This window comes from Haliotis rufescens, unplaced genomic scaffold (genome assembly GCF_023055435.1).
Source record: "Haliotis rufescens isolate VD_foot unplaced genomic scaffold, xgHalRufe1.0.p SCAF_20, whole genome shotgun sequence".
NCBI classification, from domain to species: domain Eukaryota; kingdom Metazoa; phylum Mollusca; class Gastropoda; order Lepetellida; family Haliotidae; genus Haliotis; species Haliotis rufescens.
Window position 1 is genome coordinate 18283215 of NW_025963891.1, and position 27042 is coordinate 18310256.

Consider the following 27042-nt stretch of genomic DNA (forward strand, 5'->3'; position numbering starts at 1 on the left):
AACCAAATGACTAGTATTATAAAACACTTTAATGTTTCTCCTTCCTAATCTAACGTTAAAACATTTCAGGTCATTACCCTCATCTAATACACAAGAGATGATACCAAGACATATTTAATTCGGTTTTATGGTCTATGCGGTCTTACAATTGATTTTATTCCCAGTTGACGTATTTCCTTTTTTGTATATCAAATATGAGGACTGTATACGACATACGTTAGTCACTCAACGACGTTTCTACAATTAATATTTTGAATAAGCCGTTGATATGCCAGTTGTGACAGGGATGATGGTATGGTAGCTGTAGCAGACAGATTGACAGTCGTTGTTACATGCGTCACTAGGTAATTAGTACGGCATTGACCTTGTTGATTGTTACTATACTTTCTGGATTACCTCTGTGGCCAGTGGCGGACGTAATTCAAACTCCTTCCACACTGACACCGCATCAAATATATTTGTGTACCGATTACATAACTCTTACGGACAGGATGGGGTGGTAGTTCACCGGACGACACTGTGTATATTGGGCGGCTCCTTTGATATCTCCTCCAAACATACTTTTATTGAATGACCCATCAAACGATGATACACATCTCGTTGAATATATCAAGGCACTAATTCATCTTTCATAAACTTTTTTGTGCTTAATATATCCACATATCAACGTAAATATGTAATACATGTATCCACAAAAAAATATACATATACAGGCTAGGTATTTGCCCACAGCAACACCTGCATAACTGTTTATTCGCGCGTGGTGTGGTAGATCGTAATTGACCGAGAGCAGGTATTGTAGAATCACCTGTAAATAATGCCGACACTGTAATTAGATACAACGTACCAATGAGAATATGAGAATTATCATAAGAAGGCTGTTTTTTTTCTGAACTGTTACCATTTTCGTACCAAAAGAGACGATGCATTTAAAAGTTGCTTTAGTGTCATAATATTCACTCAATCGCCTGTAAACATCGCACCGCATATAATGAAATTATTATTTCGAGATTTCGTTAGAATGTGAGATATTCAGCTAGACGTTCTGCAATAAAAGACGAATCGGGTTTTTTTCCACATTAAATACGCGCACGTGTACCTGTATATTGCATATCTATTGTCACTTAATTTCCCAGTGTGATGTATTAACGAGACATAAAATGGGAAGTGAAAAAGAAACAAACTAAACTTTAATTCGTTGAAAAATAACGCCAATGAATTGGTGTATACGCGCATGAATTTGTATGATAAACTGTCAAAACGTTTTGAGAGATAAGGCCGGGTTCATTAAAGATCGTTGAAATATGTAAAAAAGGTGAAATTCTGCAAAGGAAACATCCAACCAAAGGCCCTTTTAAAATAGTAATGTAATGATATAATACAAAGTGTGTTTTACATGATACAATATACTTTGTAAACAATTAGTTAATTCTTTAAAGAGACTGACGAAAACATGGGCGAAATATTTTAATAACGCCAAAAATTAGTTGAATTAAGTTAAAATGAGTTGAATCATGTGTCATGGTTATAATCCCTTAATGTATTTGCGAAACTAAAACTGTTGAGCAAAGGAAAATATTCTCGCCCATGGGCCAAGTCTTTTTCTCGCCCATGGGCGAAATATTTCAATATCGTTATAAAATCGTTGAATTAAGTTAAAATGACTTAAATTTTGTGTATGATACTTGAAGGAATACATCTATGTAATACCGGATGTTTCAGCGTAGAAAGCATTTTACAAAAATTAGTAATATGCCATAGGTCCAGGCGCACGTCGTCTGTCTCGCATTGCTATGACTGTTGCACATGTAGTTGTATCCATCTATTTTATTTACCTATATCTATCCAATCATTTACTTAATTTTTTTTTTAACATCTGTGTTTTTAGCACACCATGTGCTTTTATTTTTACTCATGAGATATTTGGTTTCCCATAGGCCATATCGGCCGGATGATATACAATAATACTGTTTCACTGATCATGCGACGCCTTAATAAATTATTTTCTTCTTCTTCTTCTGTATTTGCGAAACAAAAACATGAGTTTTGTGTAAAGGAAAATATTCTCGCCCATGGGCCAAGCCTTTTTCTCGCCTATGGGCGAAATATTTCAATATCGCTATAAAATCGTTGAATTAAGTTAAAATGAGTTAAATTGTGTGTATGATACTTGATGAATACAAGTTAAGTATTTGCGAAACAAAAACATGAATTTTGAGTAAAGGAAAATATTCTCGCCCATGGGCCAAGCCTTTTTCTCGCCAATGGGCGAAATACTTCAATATCGCTATTAAATCGTTGAATTAAGTTAAAATGAGTTAAATTTTGTGTCATGATACGTGAAGGAATGCATTAAAATATATTTGCGAAACAAACACATAAGTTTTGTGTAATGGAAAATATTCTCGCCCATGGGCCAAACCTTTTTCTCGGCCATTGGCTAACTATTTCAATATCGCTATAAAATCGTTGAATTAAGTTAAAATGAGTTAAATTTTGTGTATGATACTTGATGGAATACAAGTTAAATATTTGCGAAACAAAAACATGAGTTTTGTGTAAAGGAAAATATTCTCGCCCATGGGCCTGCCTATGGGCCAATCTTCGCAGGCCCATTGGCGAGATGGTGTAAATATTGAGTTTTGGAACTTTTTGTTTTCATTTTTTCTTCCTTAGTATGTTCCCATGAAAACAGCATGCTTATTTTTGTAAATACCTTTGACCGAGACTGGGAAAAGACCGTAGAGTTTCTGGACTTTTGGGTTTCCAGAATTAAAATGGGACGTATTATTTAAAAGGGTATTTGTTGAATTTAATTATTAAATGTTGCCTAAACACTACTCTGGACGTACTACTCATTGTTCTATTTATATCATCTTATATACACTCTCCAAAAAAGGAAACGCACAGGTAGATTTTGAGGAAATTTATTGTACCTAATAAAGTCAATATATTTTATTTAATATCATAGATACAAATATGATATGAAATTTTGGAGCTCGATAGTCACATGTTGTCGTTGTACAAAGGCATTGAAAACTGTTTATTGTCATGTCACATGAGGCCATAAGTGGACGCTGAACTCAGTATCTCGTGTGACGGCCCCGGACAGCAATCACGGCTCTGCATCTCCTCGGCACTGACTGGATAAGTGGACGAATTCTGTCCTGCGGAATTCTGCGCCATTCTGTTTGTAACGCGTTGGCCAGTTGTGGGAGTGTCTGACGTTGACGTACATGCCGATCGAGAGGTGTTCGATTGGATTGAGATCTGGAGATCTCGACGACCAGTGCTAGACGTTGATGGTGGCATTATGAAGGCTGTAAGGTATTGCACCAACCCAAGCGTCGCTGTCGATGGATCTGTTGCACAACAGGGACGATAAATGGTCTTCTGGGTCGGATTCCAGCCTCGCGAAGATGGTTCCTGACAGTCTGGTCCGATATCCTCCTAAAACAAGGGGTGCATCCTGCAGTCTCCGTAGCTGTGGCATTGCGATGACGTAGGTGGAACAGTCGAAGTAGCGATCCTGTGCAGGGGTGGTAACTCTTGGTCGGCTGGTTATCAGTCACAAAGGCGGCAAAAAGTGCTGTGGTGGACGTTGAAGTAGCGTGCAACAGAAGACTGCGATTGCCCTCTTTGGATACGTCCTATGGCGATGTTCCGATCGGCAGCGCTGAGTCTCGGCATTTTCGAACTTTAAAAATGTTGACAATTAAATGACAAATTATTGGCTTATGCTTGCCTTTTCATAGCCACTACCACGAGTTACGAATGCCATACCTTGCACGTGCATTTTGCTTTACTGTTTTTCTCCATGACATTTTTGAACAAGTGTGAAAACAATGCCGTTTAAGACATTGCAAATCGACACTGGCTTCGTTTTGACGCACCGTTTGTCGAATATCGAATATCAACATTTTCCAACAACATATATCCAATTTATATACCGGATTTTTTTGTGTGGTCAGGTTCAAAGGACAACATACTACCTGTGCGTTTCTTTTTGTGAAGAGTGTATATATCAGATATACATTAACGCATGTTACCGTTCTAAAGTCATCCTCTCATATAACCTTATATTGTTCAAAGTATCAAAGTTTAGTCAACAATATCAAGAGCAGCAATTTAAACTCCTGAAACACTCAAACACAAGACTGTTATCAAGCGCTAGTGCAAACGTGATGCATCGTAAAAACTGTATTGTGATTTCTTCAGAAATACAATTTCTTGCAAATATTTATACTACGAGATAGTAAGGCTAACGCTTACTCACCGGTGGAACGTAGACAATATCGCTGATAGAGACATCACGTATTTCAATGTTAATACTAAAGACAAACACTCATTATTTTTGCAGTGACGAGAAAACACTTATGCACGTTTATTGGTAACTTTCAACAGTTTTGCTCTAAGACTTCATTTTCAAAACTTTGTTTTCACATATACATGTAGCACTACCCGACTAGCCTGTCATACCTAATTATGGGGCAGTTTTCAATCTTGTACTGACTTACTCAGGTGTTACTGAGCGAAGCTTATTGGCTTGGGTGTTATACCCCGTTTTTCTGGTAATCCTATTATCACTTTATATTATCGAATGACATCCTATTCTGTGACTGTCCATAACAATTTAAGATGAACATTCAGTTCAAGTACATGAATGTGTTTGTTTGGCGCCACAGCCAGTCAAAGGCCAATGCTTTGCGGTTTGATTACACACTTCTACCAGGTCGAAAATCGTGGATATTCATTTAATCCGATCTGTGGATATTCCTGGTGACGAAAAGGCCCCCACGCACCTGGTTATGTTGTCAATATATTCATGCGGGGCATTTCCTACCTAAGGAGAATCATAGTTCATATGATATTCCATGTACCAATCCCGTCGCGTTCAAGTTAAATCCAACACCTAACCTCCCCCGCCCCCCCACCAACTACCCCCCCCCCCCCTCACCCCCCCCCCCCCCCTACACACACACACTACGTACCTAAATAATCTGGATTTTGATAACCCAATATGTCATTTAATAGTTACACTGTTGTGAAGAAACTTACAACTTTATAACGCTTTTTCATATCATTCAAATAGAGCTACCTTAAGAAGATCATAGTTCACATGCTCATCCAACTCGAACTACCATCCCGCTCAAGATGAATGTTTTATGTAATATCCAACAGTCCCACACACACACACACACACACACACACACACACACACACACACACACACACACACACACACACACACATCGGATACATTTTTAGTTACCAATCCCTGAAATGAGAAGCTCCTCCAAGTTGTCATCAATATCCGTAAATGTCCTATGATATTATTACCCAGCCAAAGCCGAATATACATTTATTGTGCTTTCTTGACAACAAATGTTATATTTCGTATAACACTTTCTTAGTAAAGTATAGATTCTCGTACTTTTTTGGGTTGAATCTCGTCCGGGATTTGAACCCACACTTTGAGCGAGGGCCCTAATCGCCAGCATACAAAGTCAGCGATCTTACCCGGCCACCGAGGCTTCCACAAACAATAAAACTGTTAGTCCAGATCACGTACTTTGTGTTCCCCTCTGACAAGTGAAAAATGGCACGGCTCCCATGGCCGAAAGCTTTAAACACACAATGCCATTAAAAAGGGGTCAACTGTAAGAAATGTTATATTTGGATAACACTTTCGCAGTAAAGTACAGATTCTCGTACCTTTTTAGGGTTGAAATAATAGGCGCTGATGGTTGATTATCGATGGACAAATTAAAGCCAGAACCTAACTTATGAATGATTGGTAATGGGCAATGGACAACGGGCAAACGGAAGACAGGGGTAATTAGCGCCAATTATCTGTTGGCTTCCCTTGTTACGTTTCCCCCTTTGTTATCTTTTTACTTTTGTTCTTACAGGTACATATATATGTTCTCTGCCTCATAGCATTTATTCACCTGATGAAGGAATAAGTATATACTCCGAAACGTTGTGTTCCTCATAATAAAGACGTTAACATTCATAAATTCTCTTCCTTACGTGTATCACTTCTTAATGCCCTTCAAAGACTTAATCTAGCTTTGTTTTTAAATGTGGAGATATTTGCTTAGAATATAGGCATGCCTATAAACATTTGGGTCTTTGTCTACATGAGTATTTAGACTTAAATGTTATAGCTAAGGAAATTTCTAAATTTGCAGGGATGAAGTAAACTTAATAGCAAGCTGTGATCTTTATTCACACTTTAGATATTCGTAATGGAGATCTGTAACTGAAGTTTATCATAATATATCTAATAAACTCTCACCTCCTGACCAGTTGAACTTCTTAATGCATTATGATGCCATTTTAAAAATCCTGGCTGCCCTTCTTTCTGTGCTGTTTTGACGGACGAAATCTATTGCGTAAAAATAATCTCTGTTTGCTGATATTTAATATGTACATATTGTAAAATATTTACGATATTTTAAATGTGTAATTGGAAGCATGCAATGCAATGTGAGCATGAGTGCGGATGCATGAAGGCTGTTATAGTTGTAGTTATAGTGCGATGGATATAGGGGAATGATAGGAGGGTTTATGTATGTAAGCACGAATACCGATACATGATGGCGGATATAGTTATAGTTCGATGGATGTTGGGGAATAGTGGAGTGTGGATGTAAGCAATGCGCATGGATCCATGATGGCTGACATAGACAAAGTGAGATGGTTGTGGTGGGGAAAGATAAATGCGATATGTGTGTGCGTGCGTGGGGATACGATGGTTGGTGCAGATGTAGTGAGATGATTGTGTAAGTAAGTTAAGTGGTTGAGGATGTGGCAGGCATGAGTATTGATACATGCAGATTTGGGGTTGGGGGACTTGGTGTGCCGGTACTGATGTCTTTTATTTCCCTCACTTACAGTGTTTTCTTTTACTCAAGAAATGTTTTACGCATTTAAAAGACTGAAAATTTAGGTCATACTGACCGGGAATTCTACATATCTACCCGAACTACGTAGCAATTTTCATGCTGTATAACACACGCGCGCACGCGCACGCACACGCATACGCACACGCTAACTGTTTCATGAAATGTATCCTCCAAGGTCAGTAAGAAACCTGAAATAACTGCCCTTGTTCTGTAAATCTCACAAAGTTTCAGCTTTCGCTTCTTCCTTTGTGGAATGAGGTTTCACATTTGTAAAATGATCTCTCTTATCTGTCTGTACCATCAACTTAACTGCCCTCAGCCCCTGCAGTTTTCCGTCACAAGGAGGAATAAGGTTGCTGATGAGCGTATATTATTATGATACTATTGTCATTGTCATAGCGACTGATTTACGGCTACCATTGTCTGAAGTACATTTGACCCCAAAGGCTAATTACCCTGTAGCCATGACATGTATATGTCTCCGTAACTTAATTGTCATTATTTATAAGACACTAATCCACGTTGTTAATCCTCACCAACGTTTCATTGTATTTTGACTGTCAGTCAGCCTGGACTACCATATCCCTTCCCTTTAACTACTGCTTTTTATAGTATGGCATTTAGTGCCTTAATTGATCATTAGTTAATTACGCCCATATGTCCAATGTCCAAAGCAACGTCATTGTCTCTTTGTATGTCCATTACTATATATGTGTTACCATTACATGGTGTTAGTCAAGCTTGGTATTCCGAGTGCTGGTGTAGGGACGACCTCGAGCAGGAGCTCCGCTCACCTCATTTATGCCTGAGCTGGAAGGTCCGCTCATCGCTGTGTTTGTGTTGTCAGAGCAGGTATTCCGCTCATTGTGCAATTGTTGTTTATTGTTTACATGTTGTGCATAAAGCGTTTCGGGACAGAGATGTCGATTTTGTTCTTTATTCCCCCAAGAGCTAATTCCCCGTCAACATGCTCGTTGACATTATTTTTCCTTCAGATTATTACCAAAAAAACACAGAGAAAGAGGTATGGAGATTGTGGAGATTATTTTTTTGCATCGGCATTGTTAACATAATTCTTAAAGATATTATGTTGTGTTTGTTTGTTGTTTAATGCCGCACTCAGCAACTTAAGGATATTACAATATACACATATTTAGGATCAGTTGTATTATCAAATTTGATAAAGTGATAGAAAACAGTATAGTTGCTATTATTAAAAGTAAGCATATGTCAGATTTATCAACCAGAAATATTGCACACCAAAGGATACTAGTCATATATCATGATTCTATTCTACGTCAACGATATTTGTGTATGCTATTGCTACATGATTGGTTGTGATACGGATACGCCATGATAATACAATGAGAAATTGACATTTGATTATATAAGATAGCTATGCGAAAGATCGCAAAGAACAAAGAAGAAGGAAGTGCTATTTATTTCACGATAAAACATTGTTCTATCATGACGTCATTTCTGGAGATTCGAACATGCACTCGCAACCTGAAGACGTCTTAAATTTGAGGTTATGTTTGAGAGGGAGGTGTCTAGTGAGTTGTTCCGAATAGATGTAGCTGGGGAAGGTAGATTAATGCAATGCCCTAACAATCGCATCCGGAAGTGAGAGCGATATGAAAATCATCGGCGGTATTGGGGGAAAAGGAACAGATAATCGACGAGAAGATTGTAAGAATATGCGAGAAAGACCAAATACAAACCCTCCTGCTCATAAAATGGATTTATCTGGCATTGTCGCGGTCGGATTTTATTCAGGGAGTCATTATTATTTAAGTACGGGTAAATATTTTTAAAGCGTGTACTTTTTACTAATTTAACACCCTTAAAGAGGCTGTACGTAATGTTGATATCTCCTATAAGAAATAAACGAGTCGTGGTCGTTGTTTATCGTACAATAAACAACTCCCACTCGCCGTTTGTTTCTTAATTACATGACCTATACACTGACATTATCTCCCATCTTTATCAGTTAACAAAAGCGACATAAGCCTTTCCATTATCATAAGAAACCCTTTCCAAAAGTAGAGCACACTGCACGATTCCGACAACACCAGAGCATGTTTCATCATTCACGATAAAATATGATGACGCTGGGTGCTCGCAAAAAGGCGAGCTCATCCCAATCCACTGCTAGCACCCGCCACAAACACATGCAAAGGCAAGCCAATTGTTCACCCGAAAAGGCACGGTAACACAATGTACAAGTCAAAATAGAGAATTGCATCAGACATAATTGTTTGGTCATTGATACGTCAAACCGGGAAATGCCGTCTACACGCCCAACACAAAGCCCAAGCCAGGATCCGAATCCTTTAAACCCGACCAAACAATCCCTGAGCACGACGCTTGCCGAAATCCAAAGTACTGATAATTACATACATTTTCCCCAAACTTTAAGTAATCTATACTCGTTCTGAAATAAATTGTATTTACCCGTATGAATCGCCTTATGTCATTTGTGTCGATCAACAGAATATGCACACTTTCTGAAAGTAATGAGTGATAAATCACACAACAAACCTATACTCTCGATATACATGTTGCTCTTACTTAAAAACTATTTGGTTAACAAGATACGTGTATTAAGGTGCCATGCTTTCCTGCTGAGCTATCATTCTAATTTGAAATAATGACATAAATATAGTTACCACTCATCTTTCAATATTTTGCAAGGTTGGGTTAATCACAAACATATTTGAATATATACAGCTATACTTACTTATCTTTAATTTGATGATTTGATCATTTCTAAATAAACAAACCTGCTAATTTCATTGAACTATTAACAGAGCTGACCCATCCCATGCATGTATGAAAGGAAATTTTTACATTTCAGCACATTTTGAAGTACAATGAATCATAATTAGGCTCAGGACATTGTGTAAAAGATGACAATCACTAGAAAACGTTATATGAAGAATTTGTGTCAACTAGCTTTACTCAGTAATTATACTTAATAGCATCAGGTTTGTCTGTCATACAGACCCTGACAAAATATGTGCAATAGAGCCCAATATTTGGCAAAATGAAGAAAGTCTCTTGGCTCCTTTTTATTATGTTTTATAACAATTATTTAACAACTGTTTTTTTTCTGTTATATATATTCATTTCAGAGATTAGATGTTATTCTGGCATCAGGTCTGTGGTACATTCACTGCATCAGTGCTGACATTTAAATGATATTGTCTTTTGATATATATCGATAGGAACATGGAGTGTCTGAAATATAGACATGCATGGGATCTTTTGGATAGTTTACTTCACGATTAGACTAACGCTTAGTCTCTGAAAATATATTATTTTGAATAAAACGAGAAACTATATTTAAATTTAAAAGGAGCCCCAGTGGGATCGAAATGTCAGCCTGAACCTGTTGAACACCTAGGCTTGTTTCATTTGGGGCTACAGCAATGCAGTAAGGCCAGGGCGGTAGGGAAAATAATATGGTTCATGGACTGTGAAACAAACTACATGTACTTCACGGTCTGTATCGCCGTCGTGATCTTTAGAGCTAAGAAATTTGAGCCATCTCACCGACAGACAGCGCGACTCGACACCTGTTTGCACCCATCAGATACCAGTCACTACTTCTCTCTCCAAACGAAAAGAATACGAAACATGTCGGTAGCGTATATTTTTATCCTTCTAATTTACCATTTAGATACATGTTTTAACTTTAAAGTAATTATATGTATCTCATGTTAAAAAATGTATTATTGGTATCTGTGACGCTGGTACCGTTTTCGTCGCCATTGTGCAGCTTTTGTGGAGTTATTATGATTATCAAAAACATGTATTGAAATATGGACTTGTAAAAGAGCTCATTATTGCGTTTAACAACAAGCAAACAAAAACTATTATTAAACACCTTCCAACAATGAGAAATTAAACTTGTGTTTTCTATATATTTAGTTTTATTTATAAAATAATTGGATTAATAATTTAATCATTGCGTTGCTTTCTTGTCTGTCATGCAATGCACATGTTCAAACCCTTAAACTTTGAATATTTGATTTTTCACAAATGATTACATCAGTGAGTCGCCTCGATCTCTGGTTACCTACTCACAGGAACAGATTATAACGATTGGTTTTACTATCTTTTCATATTTCAGTTTATTTAATTCATAATAATAAATAACAATTCACTTATCACAGTATGGATCTTATTCGTTTATATCACTATCTGATGTTTTATTTCAGAAATTATAATGAATTAAAAATGTAAAAAGATACACAATTTGCCATTATTTGAAATGGAATATTTTCAACTTTTAAACTATACATAGTATAATATAATGAATAGAATGCCTGTAACGGGCAGTGTTTAAGAAAGAAATATTAGTCGATATGTCCCATTTTTCAGATAGGCGTTTCAGTAGTATTATTGTATATCTCCAGATAGATGTTTACATTCTAGTTCTCATTATTTGTGGATAATTCAAAAAGCAACATAGAAAGTATATATTCTACCATGACGAAAAAATACAGAGTATACAATAACTCGCAATTGTTCGAAGAGAGATTTCAAATCACAATAACATACCTGATATAAACAGACTAGTGTGAGGTGGTAATGCTTTAATCTCTACATTGTGCCCTTATTCTATTCAGCTAACAGCCCAAACCCGAAACTCCACAACATATCCGATTACACTGACCCAGCGGGATTCTCCCTACACGTCAGTTCTCCATGAGATACTGACGCCCTTGTATGTCTCCCAGACCATAGAGAATAAATTTAAAAGGAATCCAGCTCAAGTCTAGAACGATTTGGCAAGTCTTGATTGCCTCACTTCCCCCACTATCCCTGAAAGTAAGCATTGTTCTAATACACTACGCCGTGCAACACTATAATAAAAATTATTATCAAGTTGACTAGTATGTACATTACTACATGTACATGATCATGCACTTCGTAATATCAAATACTAACAAATTATTGTGTGATGAATTCAACTGGATCAGTCGTAACATGTTATATTAATATTCCATCAATTTCTTTCCTGGTTGGTCTATCCATGTCTACAAAATAAAAATAAAAATAAATAAAAAGGAGCACAGAGCAATTCTTAATTTCAGGCAAGAGCTGTGTAAATCAAGATTTTCCCAATCATTGTAGACTTGTGTTGGTCTCCTTTTTACTTTATTCTCTTGGGTCTCCGTCACAGCTCACACCACACAATAACAAGACCAGTTTGCCCCCCGCCGAACTCCTGGATTTTGGTTATATCATCTAACATGGCCAACTGTGCTCTTAAGTAAACAAGAACCTAATCAGTGAGGGGTCCTTTATTATCCCTATATCACTGCTTATAAAAATCTGATACATGTATCTCTCTTCACAGCTGGTTAATATATATTTTCTGCTGAATATTCGAAACAGAGTGAGTTGGTTCTACATATGTATATGGTTCTATTTTAAATGACTGCAGCGCTCCATTATGAAAACAAATTGTGTGTGCTGTTTAACGCCGTTCTCAGCAGTATTCCAGTGATATATGACGGCAGTCTATTGTATAAAAAATAAATGCAACTTGAATCTTGAATCTTAAAAGTTGTAACTTTTCCGCAAATAAGTATCACATGCAGCATACAGTGTATCACCTGATATATACTGTATACAACATGCAGTATACAATGTGTCGCGAGCTTTGCGCTGGTCAGGAGCACACATTTCCTACCCCTCACCTTTCGGCAAACACCTCATGGGGGGCATAACGAGGTCACAGGTCAGGCATGCATGCTTCAGTTCAAGAGTAAGATCTTCCGGACGACCACTGCACTAGAGGCATGTGGATTGTGGATGAGGTACTACGTGTTTGGAACTTGGAGTTGAACCCTAAGCACTTATAGAGAAGAGCTCGAAATAAAACGTTATGGACTCGCGGACGGACTTGTGTTTTCAATTCAAGACGGACATGTATCAGGTTGAACTTCTACGACAGATATAACTTAGTTACCGCTTAAGGGCATCAATGCGACAATACGAGAACGCGACAATGTCCCATCCGAGAAATAAGACTGAGTTATTCAATAGATGTTTTACATGCAAATGGAAAAATAAAGTGTATAAATGCGCTATTCCAGGCTCTGATTTCATAGCTCTTCAAGTAGGATTATTCTTCCCCGCCCTTAAGGCGGGGAAGTATACGGGAAACGTTAATTTTGTAGCATGTATGTCGACATGTTGGTTTATTTGAAATTTCAAGCCACGCATTTACGGAAACAAAACATACAAATCATGTGCGTGGAATGTTGATGCTATTCTTTTCCAGCAATAAGAGATACTTCAAAATCGTCTTTATGTAGTTAATTTATGCATCTGACCGTTTCTGGTCATTAGCTGACATTATTAAACCATTCATGTGTAATCCGATGTCCTTTTTTCCTCAAGGACTAATTTTCTGATTTTCACGGTGTATACAAAAGAAGAACTGTGCTCCGGAGATCGTAAATAACAGCATAATAAAAATTATGTTCTGAATATGCTTATTCATGAACAACGACGACATCTCAATTTAAATGTAATATGGCTGAATTCCACATTCTACATACTACACTTTTGATTGTTTGGATGCTCATGTTCACTGGAAATATTTGGAATAGTTATATTCCGTATTTTGAATTAACCCAGTCCCCCGTGTGTTTTTTTAATCAGTGCACCGCACATAGCCACATGTGAAACGTTTGGTAGCAAAGTCAAAGCAAAATCGGAGTATTGTGTTGGCGAATTTGCATCAAGGCTGTAGTATTTTTCAACCGTTTAATGGAATTCAATGTACAGCCGTAGCTCTGGTCACTCATATATTTTGTGTCCCATGGCTCAAATCTATTTGCGTCTGTACCGTGTTACCCTGACCTCGATAATCTGTTGGATGAAAGCACAGCTCTCTACTGGATTGTCTGGTCCAGACTCGATTATTTACAGAACGCCGTCATATAGCTGGGATATTGCTGAGTGCGGCGTTAAACGACAAACCAATCAATCATTATCATATGAACTCAAACCAGTCATTGTTACAAGTAAACCACATTCCACAACAGTCACTAACACTGGATAAAAAACAGTACATAGAAAAAAAACAAGTAACTCAACTCATCATGATCACAATTACTATTCTTTGAAAGAAAGAAATACAAAAAAGAAACTGACCAAAAAACGTAAAACAAGAGACGAGGAATCTCCGTTATTAATTAGTCCCGGTATTGAAATGTTCTCCAACTACGTGATAATATTTTGAGTATGTGCATCTGTGGTTGTGACAAAAAGACCTTATATAGTATGACTTTTTTGCCATATGGAGCCCTTAGTATTTTCATTTACATTATTATAACCAAATGCCAAGTGTAAAAAGAATGTGATCTATTATTTGAGTATGTGCATACAATGTTGTTGGCAGTTTTGAAACTATTTCCACATGTTTACATTTGTGCCATAAAAAGGCTTCCATTTCCTTCGATCTACTTTTTAAATAAAGACCCAGGTTAGAATAGGTCTTCAGCAACCTATGCTTGCCGTAAGAGGCGACGAACAGGATTGGGTAGTCAGGCTCGCCGATTTGGATGATCTGGTCCAGACTGGATTATTTACAGACCGCCGTCATATGGCTTGAATACTGCTGAGTGCGGCGTTAAACAAGAAACTATTTTTAAATAGACCTACCCTATGCAAATGTATCAAGTGTATTGCCCAATACTCAAAATAAATTTTTAGAAATTCCACAACAGCGTTGTGTTATTTGTGGTTAATATAATTATGCTCCATCATGCCTTTCAGTAACATCATAATTATGCGTTTGTGAGGCTTCACATATGGCGGGGAACTTTGATGCACTGCATCAATGTTTTCTAGTCAATAATGGGATGGGTGATGAGTTCAACTGCATGCCGAGGCTCTACGCTGTGATTAACAATAATGCTCTGAGTCAATACATTTTGTCAAATGTTTGACATGCATTACCTGTAGGAACATATTATTGATACTCGTCCATGTTTTTGACGGAAAAAATAACTTACATGCTCGGTAATAGCGAGGACTGGCGTCATTGTGTGTTTCCGTGCTTTGTTCAGGTGAACAATTGACGTGTCTTTGCATGTGTTTGTGATGGGTGTCACCTGGGTGGCAGAATACGCTCACCTTTTTGCGAACACCCGCTGGATGTCCTGAACCACTTTGGATTTTTATCCCACATCAGTCTGATACGCCGTGATATAACTGACATACTGTTCAAAGTGGTGTTTAATGCGCTCACCGTATTGTGTTACTTCAACTGTCCAAATTATGTGTAGTGATGTTATGTAATATGTAAAAGAAAGCATATTCATTGATCCAGTTGATTTGATCAGAATATACTTGCGTCAGTGTATTTTATTAACGCCCCAAACCGTATTTGTTAAACATATATGATAACACTTGACTTACCACTAGCTTTATTATGCCATCCCGGAATAAAATAGTTCACCTAAAAGAGAGGTCACATGAGCGTACGTGTGCTCAAATTGCTTTTCAGGAACATCAGGTTCCTTACAAGAAATGTATTCCAAAAATATCCTCATTAGATGAGAAGGTCTGTTAAGAACTACCTCAGTAAGTCAATCACAGTGACAGAGAGTCGTAATACATTTACATCAAGTACAAGACGTCAAAATGCAAGCCTTTGTCATCACTGATCAATTGGCCGATCATCAGGTGATTGTTAAGATGTGTCAAATAGATACTAAGGTAAATTCATAGATTGCTGTAGACTGTCACTACGATAGTTTGGAAGTGCTTTGCTCCGGGGTTTTATTTTCTCTAGGATGGGTTGTAGCGAGGGTATCCTTGAACGGGCATGCAATCGAACTCTCTGACTTATCCAAGTGTATGCTAAGGCGCTAAGTTCAAACTTAAAGGGTCTAAATGATGAGAAACAACGCTTCTGTATGAATTCGTGCAAGGGAATTCACAGGGTTTTCCCCAGGAATGTGGAAGTAGTCAGTGTTTACGTCATTTCAAGAATACAGTCAAGTGAAAAACGTCATGTGACCGACCTTTCGTCCAATGGAAAAGCCGTATATCGTGTAAACTTCACATTAAAAAATTAGTTACTGTTATAACCAAATAAAACAACCCATTATCCGATAGAGGTAACTGTGCATAGCGGAGGGAAATGATATCTCATTAAACTTGATAACATGGTTTGGTTTGACTTCTTGGCGCGTGTCTGAATTCCATTAATAGGTTTCATATCCTAAAACTGACTTATCAGCAAATCTCGCTGCACTGCCCGCGACAGATACTAGAGCAAGGCATGCCAGAAATACGAAACCAAATGCTTCCGAAAGGAAGTCTTGCGCATCACCTGCGTCGGGGGACCAGCGCCATCTGATTGGCCGTTAACAGTTGTACAAGGCGGAGCCAAAAAAATCGTTTTTCCGTCCATTTTACGCTTGAAAAACTCGACACTTTTCCGGACACTTTCTCGACGCTCACCAATTAATCAATTTTGATGAATTTTTAGTCGTTTTTCCGTCCAATGACCATATTCGGAAAAAACGACGTTTTCGTGTTTGCAGTGACATCTACCCAGGATGACCGAAGTCTTGTTGCCTTGATGTCCAATATCTACCAAGGTTGACCAATGGCCGTGTTGCCTTGATGTCCCACATCTACCCAGGATGACCGGGTACCGTGTTGCCTTGATGTCCCACATCTACCCAGGATGACCGGTGGCCGTGTTGCCTTGATATACAACATCTACCCAGGATGACCGGTGGCCGTGTTGCCTTGATATACAACATCTACCCAAGATGACCAGTGGCCGTGTTGCCTTGATGTTCCACATCTACCCAGGATGACCAGTGACCTTGTTGCCTTGATGTCCCACATCTACCCAGGATGACCGGTGGCCGTGTTGCCTTGATATACAACATCTACCCAGGATGACCGGTGGCCGTGTTGCCTTGATATACAACATCTACCCAAGATGACCAGTGGCCGTGTTGCCTTGATGTTCCACATCTACCCAGGATGACCAGTGACCTTGTTGCCTTGATGTTCCACATCTACCCAGGATGACCAGTGGCCTTGTTGCCTTGATGTTCCACATCTATCCCAGATGACCAGTGGCCTTGCTTGTAAGAGGATAAACTACGTCTACTACAAATGACAGGTTGTGTGCTTTTGGGGTAACGGATGTTGGAATCCTTCGATGCGATGTAGAGACGACTGTATTATGTAGTCGCATTTAAAAGATACATCTGATCAATCGGTTTCAAACTGCCACCTTGACAACTCTGGCGATTCCATGACTTCGCCGAACAGCGTCTCAAGTTGTGTGAAGTCGACTGCTCCAAGGAAGCGTTAGAGAGCATCCATTTGATTTGTTTTGAAAACAATCTATTTTTCCCATTTATATCCAACAAACTTTTATTCAATGAGCACCATCAAACAATCTATTCATTTTCAATATTAACACAAAATATATAACGTTTGGGTACTGTTCCCAAAACTAACTATTCATTTTGTTTCACCACTGCCAACAAACTAATCATTTTGGGCGTATTTCTGACCAAACTATTCATTCAAAATATCTTCCTTCCACCCGTAGGTACATCAACGACGTGGTTCATTGGTTGCTCATGATGCCAATCACTGGATTGTTTGGTCCAGACTCGATTGTTTACAGGCCGACGTCTGAATGAATGAATGATGTTTATTCTCGTAAATCACGGCAGTGATACAGAGATGTAATTGGATACAGGAATTAGATACAATAGGAGAAAACATGTCAGTGGAACATTACTATACATGATCTTATATAACTCGCTAGTTTTAATAGAATTGGCTTATTAGGTAATGGACATCAAATGAGAGAATTTTATGGCAGAAGGATACATACAGTAGTATTGAGGTAAAAACGTGTTTCTAATTTCTGAGAGTTTTGGACATTCTAATAAAAAATGCATTTCATCACATATCAATTTTTTACACAATGTACATTTTCTTTCCTCTCTTACAATATTATACCATCTTCCTGTTTCAATGGGTAATCTATGATTTGCTGTTCTAAAACGAGCAAGGGAGATGCGTAAGGTGATTGGTAGTTCTAGTAAAAAAGGTTCTTGGATGGTAACTCTTTAAACATGTTATAATAGTAACCTTTAGATGAATGGCAGGGGTATTGCTTGGTGCGGCGTCAGCAAACAAGTACACGCTTGCGTGTTTTACGAAACAGCATGTGAGTGGTGGGTGCTCCCGGTAAGGCAGGGCACACTTACCCTCTTCTCTGTCATCACTGATGTCCGGCTGCTTAAATCTAATAGTATGTATCCCTTTATCAAGTTTTACCGCTCATCTCCACTAAATAGGACACTTCGCCTACTTGAGGCGCGATGTTATTACACACTATGACCTTCACAGTGATATCACAGTGATATCTCCTTACTCACTGACACTTACTTCAATTCAAATAATCGAGACTGATTTCTAAATTTACTCCCAATTGTTCACGTTCAGTGGAGCATATCTAACAAACACTTGATGTATAGTCATGGATGTTTATTCTTCCAGATATATGTTGACTTCTGTGCTTATTGACACAGCTATGGATGTAACAGTTAACAGGGAAAAGTTCATGCATTTGGATTCAACTTTAATACAGTTTCCAAAATTTGACGAACAACCGTAAATTGGAATAATATTATACAACCGTATGTCTTTATATTGCACAGATTTCAGATAATGTTATATGTTAAATTAGCACTTCTGTCTTTTATCATAGATTTGACCATAAAGCATGATGAAATTGAAGCATTCTTCCATCTACGAACAAAGCTTGTCATATGTCACATTGACCTATTGTCTGTACTCTGCAATGATTAAATGAAGTGCCCGAACACGGTCGAACAGCAAATATGTTTGGAATAGTATACAGTCACTTGCATGAACAGCCCTTGTCAGTCAAGACATAGATTTGCTCCGCCTTTTCTCCTTTTATGGAAAGCTTTCCGCGTAAACATGACGTAACAGAGCAGATAAGCGCATGTACATACTGTTATGAACAACCGCCCTACCTGCATATGTATGTCAACCGCATTTGACGGAACCGCACTTGACGGAACAAATGTAAGTATTTTAACTCTACCAGCTTATTTGGTTGTCGTAGAAGTGATCAGTGATGATTTGAATCCATGTAACACTAATGTTCAATGTTATCAATTCCATCGCCTGTCCGGTTGTATCGGTGTTCATATGAAGGTGACACCAGGCTGGATATAATGTGGTGAGATATAACTAGATATGATCCCACAAGAATGGTGATACATGTTTCTTTGGGATCTCGGAAGTATTTTCATTGTCTTTTAATTTTGAAAGCCGCTTGCTTGTCTCAACTGTGGAAAGAATACTGAATGATCATAACATTAAAAAATGGCGAAATGATACCATGTCAAGTTCTAAATGCACATATTACCAATATCTAAAACAAACACCTTCAATTAACAGCTACATATTTTGGCCCAAACATTTAGCCTATCCTATACATAGAGATTACTACACGAGTGTCTATCAGATACCATTGATCTTACAACGAGTTGTTTCAAAACGTATCTAACGAGCGAAAGCGAGTTAGATACGCTTTGTAACAACGAGTTGTAAGATCAATGGTATCTGACAGACACGAGTACAGTAATCTCTATGTATAGGATAGGCTAAATGTTTGGGCCAAAATATGTAGCTGTTAATTGAAGGTGTTTGTTTTAGATATTGTGTTTCTTACACACCCTAAAATCGCACCTTTTTAGCATCGAACCGATGAATTTTGTCTATTCTTATGATTGCAGTAGCGCATTAATACATAACACCTCTGTCATAAGTGACGTCATCCTATGTGCTGCCTACTACTCATAAATAATGTGACCCTACACAAAAAGGTTTCCGTCATATATGTGGATTATCAAGGCGATGATGAAAATGCAAACTAGACAAAAACCAAGAACACACTGTGTGCCAAGTTGAAAGTTTACACCTCAAAGAAATTACCAAATATGTACAACAATGTTTACTTCCGTATGACATCACTACCGGTGACCGACTTTTACAAAATGGCGTGTTCACTGACAACAGTACGCGTGATTTCCAGAGGAGGTTTTCGTTGATTTAGGGATCGTATACACATAAATGTGGCACGTAAGTAATCAGAAACATTCTGACAATCTGCGTACTGTTATTTGTTTACCATGTTTTCCAATGTAACAAAGAAAATTAGTCAGAAATGCAGACAACTACCGTCATCGTTGTGCGTGATTTAGCGTCAGTCATGGCGTCACACAGGACGGAAACTTTTACGGCTTCTGTTGAATTTACCACATCATTGTGATGTGTATATGTGTGTATTTCCATAATTAGTGCAACGATACTCTTCCCAAGAATATTCTCAAACGCGTGATGGAGCCAATGTATGCAACAATTAGTCGAAAGTACCTCTAAAAATGATACACAGTGTAAAATCTGAATTTTGCTTTGTTTACATTTCAGCAAGTACAGTTTTCCGAGCACAGTTTTCGTTTCCATACATAATTTATTTCGCATGATAATTTGCATTGGTGACAAAGATCATTTATCCATTGTTTCGAAAATGTATGAGGAATTCAGGGATGCATGTATAGCAGCTGAGTTTGAAATATACCTGATCGAATAGGCGTCTCATAACCGGCATTTTGTAAACACAGTCCAATATGGCGGATCGTACACTTCGGCGTTCGTGTATGCGTATTTTCCAAAACATTCTAAACGATTCTAGGCTTATCAGCGACGTTTCAGAATTATCATTAGTGATGTGATACCCGTGATCACTAATATGCTATTTTTCTACCTTAATTATTCGAGTAAATATCCAATATTTAGATTTCTAAACACACGGTAAATATTTATATAACGCCTTGAATTGTGATTTGGCGAGTTTTGCAATGTACCTAACTTTAAGTCACTTTCAGTAATTTTGAATTGCCTAAAATGACAGTAAATGATAAACAGAAGGGGAAATTCAAAACTGTGAAGATTCTGTGTGATGTATTTTGAATTTTATTCGATTTCGAAGTGAGGTTTGAAGAGAATGGACATATGTGTCGCTGTGGCATCCAGGGGGTTTACACTCTGAAAAAACGATAATGTTGCCATACAACAGATAATGTAACTGATGATAATAACAAACAAACTCGCAGACGAAGACGAGTTGTTGTTTTTTATTATTAATTACACGGTCTTGCTGTTCAATACAGACGTAGGTGAACATTCGACTGAAGCACGAGCTACTTATGAATGAATTACACTCAGGAAAGTAGTCCGTCATCATCTGATAAAAACAATACCTTAACAACCTTAACTGCGTGCTTTGGGTAGACCAATTACCTGCCCATTGCGTGAAATGAGCAAACTGGTTGCCCATATTGTGAAATATTTGGAGACTTATTTTCATTTACAATTTTTGCCCATTGTCCGCAATGGGCAGTTGCACAGATTGGGTGTAACATATATATTATACTTATAGTAAACACACTAAAGCAGCTCTCACACTTTGCCGAGGTGGTTGCCGAGCTCTCCTGAGCCTAACACGATTAGAACTCGGGAAGAGACTACATAAATACCAGTACCGTACGAGTACGCTTCGAGTGTGTTACTAGCCCCATAAGAGCCCAATAGGAATCAAATAGGAGTCTATTAAAAGTTGCATACGAGCACAACGATCTCGATACGAGCTGTACGAGTTTGGTACGAGGTGGCTACGAGCTGCTAAATAATTCGGCTTATAGCTCGTATTAGACTCGGTCAACTCGGCAATACATTTTGCAAACGATCCTCATACGAATTCTGTGCGAGCACCACGAGGTCGCCACGAGGGTACTACGCGTAGGACGGGTGTGTTATGAGTTTGTTACGAGTTTCTTAGGAGTTGGCTGGCGGCCCGACTGTTTTTAGCAGTTCCCAAACACTCGTAGATCAGTACGAGGTATCCCGAGTTACTCCGAGTTTAGTACGACCTCGCTACGAGCTCCATACGAGTACCCCCGAGTCAACTCGGGTCCATACTCGGGACGCAACTCGGTAAAGTGTGAGAGCCCCTTAAGGTTTTTTTACCCCATGAAGTTACATTTTTTTAGTATGGTGGCTTATCTTTATTCAACATTATTCATATTTACTAAAATCCGCCTACCCCGTCTACGAAATACATTAACTTGAAGTGGACGTTAAACCCATAATGTCAGCCAGTCAGATAAATTTAGAGAATATAGCCATGACCCACCACACGCGCTGAAGGCGTGGTGGTCCGATAAAAATTTCCCACATAGGGCCATAAATCAATAAATTACTTTTTACGAAGACATAGGTTATCTCAATAAGTTACACCTCCCATTTGTCACATACCTCCATATCCCAGTTGTTACATATCATGTTGAACCCAGCTTAATATTGTTCACAACAAGCTATGACTCTACATTAATTGTACGGATAGAATTTAGAAAATAAATTAAAATGTTACAAATGCTATTTATTTACAAGGGGAACATGAAGACTTATACTTTTAAATAGACACTTTTAAGAACAAGAAATTGACATACTAAGTTTTTATTGATATTTATATAGGTGAATGCAAAATGTTGTTTTATGGTGAGATGCTCTGGTTATTGCTCTAAGTAGAATCCGGTACCAATCCAAATAAACAGTATGCAATGAAAAACGTCAAAACTGAACCGATGTTATGACAAGCAGTCGTATAAAACGTCTCAACTAGTACTGATAGTTATTAACAATCATGACATAATGATGATATCATTTGGCACACTCGTGGTATTTGAAGAACGAAAGTGGTATGTTCATACTTCAAAATGAACTGCTATTTTGCTGATAACTGTTTACTATAGTTGTGGAAAAGGACAGAACGTGGGTCAATCTGAAGCTTTGTTGGTAAATAGAAGCCGAAAATCATCGACCTTACTCGGCTCTGTTCGCCTTATTCCGTTAGTGACCATTCGTCACCACTTGCCCCTTTCCGTAACCTGCTATTTGGCTTGTCCCGGAATAACACGAGTTTGTCACGAATGCACCGGTGTGGGTTTATCACGTGACGTAATGTGTATATTTATCTATATGTGTAGACACATCCAAAGATGAAAAACACATGAATGGACTGTGTAAGATATGGCGATGTGACAGAGGTGGCCGAAAGGCAAGTAGTATTTTGTAAACTCATTCGTACGAAAAACAGACGAGCTTTCTGTCCAATATCCCTCTATTAAAAAAAACCAAGACTGAAGCCAGTTTACTCTACGCAAAGGCGGAAGAGTCACATAAAATACACTGTCTGTTTCTCTGGCAATGCCTGTCCAACGATGCTTAATATATAATAATAAGTACTATGAAATTAAACATTTTACTTAGTAGTGTGGTTTAATATACTAGAAAATAAAGTAGAGAGTAAGTAAATAATACCAATTTTACGTTATTAAGAGAACATTAAATATACCTATTACTTACCTAAGGTATTGTCTTATGTAGAGTAATAGGTTTGTAAAGCATAATGGGGGTAATAATGGATTAGAGTTAAGCTTTAATTTAATATAGGGTCCCAGTAAAGAAAGAAAAAGGGACAAAAGGCCTAAGTCTAGAAGCGCTGGGCTGGGGGCGTCGATGTAGCGACCAGAAGTGGGATACGACCAGAACTGGGATAAACAGTCCACAATTTCGTAAGACCCCATTTACTGCGGTAATGCTTTCGGTTAGCTCTAAAACGTATGGCGATATATATGCGGAATATGATTTAGTTTATGTTATTTTGGGGGACCATACTGAATATGATCTTTTGTATATTTTCATGTTCACATTCATGCACAAATGTCACTGTATATGTACGATATTTCTTTTCACAAATTATGTTACTTGTTAGAGGTGGCTTAGTTCAGTTGTTAGATGTTGCTTCGTGGAACAGATGTTGTGAGCTCGCCTTGCTAGGGTTGAAACAAGGGGAGCTGTCGATTGGTTTCTTCCTCAATGGTGAACTGCATTCGAGGGTTTTGGGAATTCAGGTGGTCCAATAGAGTTTTTGTATATATACTTACAAACCACACTCTGTAAATCACTTGCTTGATAACGGTGTTAGAACCTACACCGGAACGTCGCTCTTAATTGTAGTAAAGAAGTTGTTCATCCATAAATTCTTATCCTTACTTAATATCCTCCACTGTGCTAGGAAAGTTTTGCGACACCATGGTAATGAGATTTCAAAAGATGAAAGTTGCTTTTGCATTGTTATATCTTATGAGTAGGCAGCAGCGAAAAGTTATCTCAGTGTCAGTCAGTGTTTTTTGTTGTAGTTGACAAGGGAGTTTGTAGTAACGTGTTTATCTAACTGCAGTTTTATGAGGATATCTGGACAACTCAGTGTTATGTAAGGAAAGATAGGTGTGGCAGGTTAGTGAATTTTCCTGGTGCCTTTGGTGCTTACATTTTACAACTCGGGTAGCGAGGTCGGGCGGGTGTTGATGGCAGTGAGCGAGTGTGGCTTGGTATGTGACCTTGACATTGGGAGCTGGATAGATAACTGGTGTTCTACGTTGGTCATGTTAAGCCCCAGTCACACAGACAATACGACCGCGATGCAACCTACTGGCGACCAAAATATTTGACAATCGCAATAAGGTTTCAGGGGTCTCTGAAAAGTTTCACTGAGGTCGCTACAAGGTTTCCGAGTGGGCGCGAAACCCATTCGGTCGCAACAAGTCTTTTGAACATGCACAATGACCGATTTGGTCGCTCGGAGGTTCATTGGTCTCCTAGAGGTCTCCAAGTGGTGCTATTTTATTTTCACTGTGCGGTGATCGGTTTCGTCTACACAATGTTGTTGACTCTTTGCAACCTAGTGGCGACCTGTCGGTGATTGATCGGTGACTGGTTGTCGATCGGTGGCAAAGTGGTTTCCAAGCGTGTGTCAATCGTTCACCGTTGGTTTTGCAACATGTCATCGTCTATAAAAAGACCTGCCTGTACATTACAGCATCATTTTGCCATAAGAACTCAGAGAATTCACGCCAATTATTTCCATTCATCACCATGGTCCGTAAAGGCAGGAAAACAACAGAACCAGAAATTGTAGGAGACCCAAAAGAGACAACTGCTGTGGTGCACAGGTCTGCTGCAATTGAGCCAGAGCCAACAACACCTCAACAAAGGATGCAACAAGTCACCGGAGATTCGCTGACTAGTCACCGATCGGTCTCAAGCAGTTGCAAACATTTCGCTGTATCTGCCGTGAACAGTTGCCGATCAAACACTGACAAGTTGCAAAACCTATCGCTGATTGATCGGCGACCTTACCCTAATTCAAAATATGGACAGCAGTAGTTGCACCCGTCTCAGAGATCGCCAGTTGGTCGCAAAGGAAATCAGTCGCCAAGAGGTTGCATCGCGGTCGCATTGTCTGTGGGTCGTCTGAAAATTTTACTGTTGAAATTAGTAATAGAATTTGGAAATAGAAGAGGGATGATCTGGAAAGGTTATTTTATAGCCTCGGCTGCAAGTGTTTACATATTTGCAATTGATGTTTGATATTTTGCATCAAAGAGCAAATTTGTTTGTGGAGAAAGTTTCATTTAGTGGGGTAGTTGAGATGGTAGAGAAAGCTAGAAGAATGAGTTTTTGATTTGGGGGATGAGGGGGAATGTCATTTTTATCCGAGGTGGAAAATAAGGATGTGGAGAGGAGGGGGAAGGTCAAAATTACCAGATGAAGAAAAAGATGAGTCCTAAAAATAAACTAAGGGATAAAAAACAACAACCAGGAGTCTTGGTGTAAAAGGCCCAGATGAAGGAAGAGTATTCGTGAGCGTCGGGTAATGGCGTCTGTAACTCGGCACGCTTTCTTGGTGTGTGGAGGCGGCAGAGGTTGGCTGAAAGCGAGGAATCGGGCTGAACAGGAGACTTTAGTGGTAGTTGACGTGTTGTTGACGAAGAGTTTGGCTGTTTATAGTAGTGATTATGATGATGCCGAACGCTCACAGAAGTCAGTGAGTAATGATATGTCCCAAGATCATGATGATTAGAATTAGAATCCATGATTGGCCTATGTAGATCCCTTATCTTCCTAACAGAACCAGACTCGATTATTTACAGATGCCGTCATATAGCTGGGATATTGCTGAGTACGACGTTAAACAACAATTAAACAAACAAACAAACAAACAACTTCCAACAACATAACCATTAATATTCCACAATTATGTAATATTCTGTTACGGGTGTGGAGTAGTTAATCTTGGTAAGCCACTTAATTTTATTGTCTTTCATTTGAAAATTTGTTGTTTGTTTCAATCATTTCCATAACTGGCTTGCTCACTAGCTGCTCATGGGATTTATACTTGACTATGAATACACCTATTTCTTTGTCAAAACTCTTAACTTATCAAAACACAATACTTACTAAATATTTTAATCCTCTACTAATTTTGGACTTCCTCTTATTCTTGGTCAATCCTTTTCATAACTGGGTTGCTCACTAGCTGTTCATAAGGTTTAGATAACAATAGTTTGACTAAGAACGCAACTATTTTTTCAAAGGCGAGATGGTCGTGCTCTAATTTGACTGTCAAGGTGATCCCATAAGTCTGGTGATTGTGCTGGCCAATGCAAGATGTTGTATGGGGCCTTGTGAGGATACTGTTGCAAGAACGGTAGTACAACAAGGTAGAGAGATTGGTTGCGTTTATCTGTGTTCCCCAGCTACATCTATTGGGAACAACTCACTAGATGATTTCCTCTCAAAAATAACATCGTCCAATTTATCATCAAGTTGCGTGCGTACGAGTATGTTCGAATCTCCAGAAATGACGTCATGATACAACAATGTTTCATCGTTCACCATTGTTCTATGCGATTTATCGCCTGTCTTATATGATTAAAAATGACGCATTTCTGTTCATCAAACATTTCATGTACGGCAATGCATTAGCATGTAATCATACCAGTCCAGATTGTACCGGTATCCACTATCAGGTGACACGCTCAGAACACAGGCCGTCTGTACTTTGTTCGTTTGCATATAGCCGTTTACTATCTATAGCATACTTCTGTGTCATGTC

At 38.5% G+C, this 27042-nt stretch overlaps 1 protein-coding gene across 3 annotated transcripts in view; it reads left to right on the top strand.

The window, feature by feature from the left end:
• The first annotated feature begins 18942 nt into the window (after positions 1-18942).
• LOC124128155 overlaps positions 18943-27042 on the top strand; it is a 34616-nt gene continuing 26516 nt past the window's right edge. For all 3 annotated transcript variants that reach the window (XM_048400905.1, XM_048400906.1, XM_048400904.1), the window contains exon 1: positions 18943-19040. The gene's annotated coding sequence lies outside the window, so the exon portion shown is untranslated. The remainder of the gene's footprint in view (positions 19041-27042) is intronic.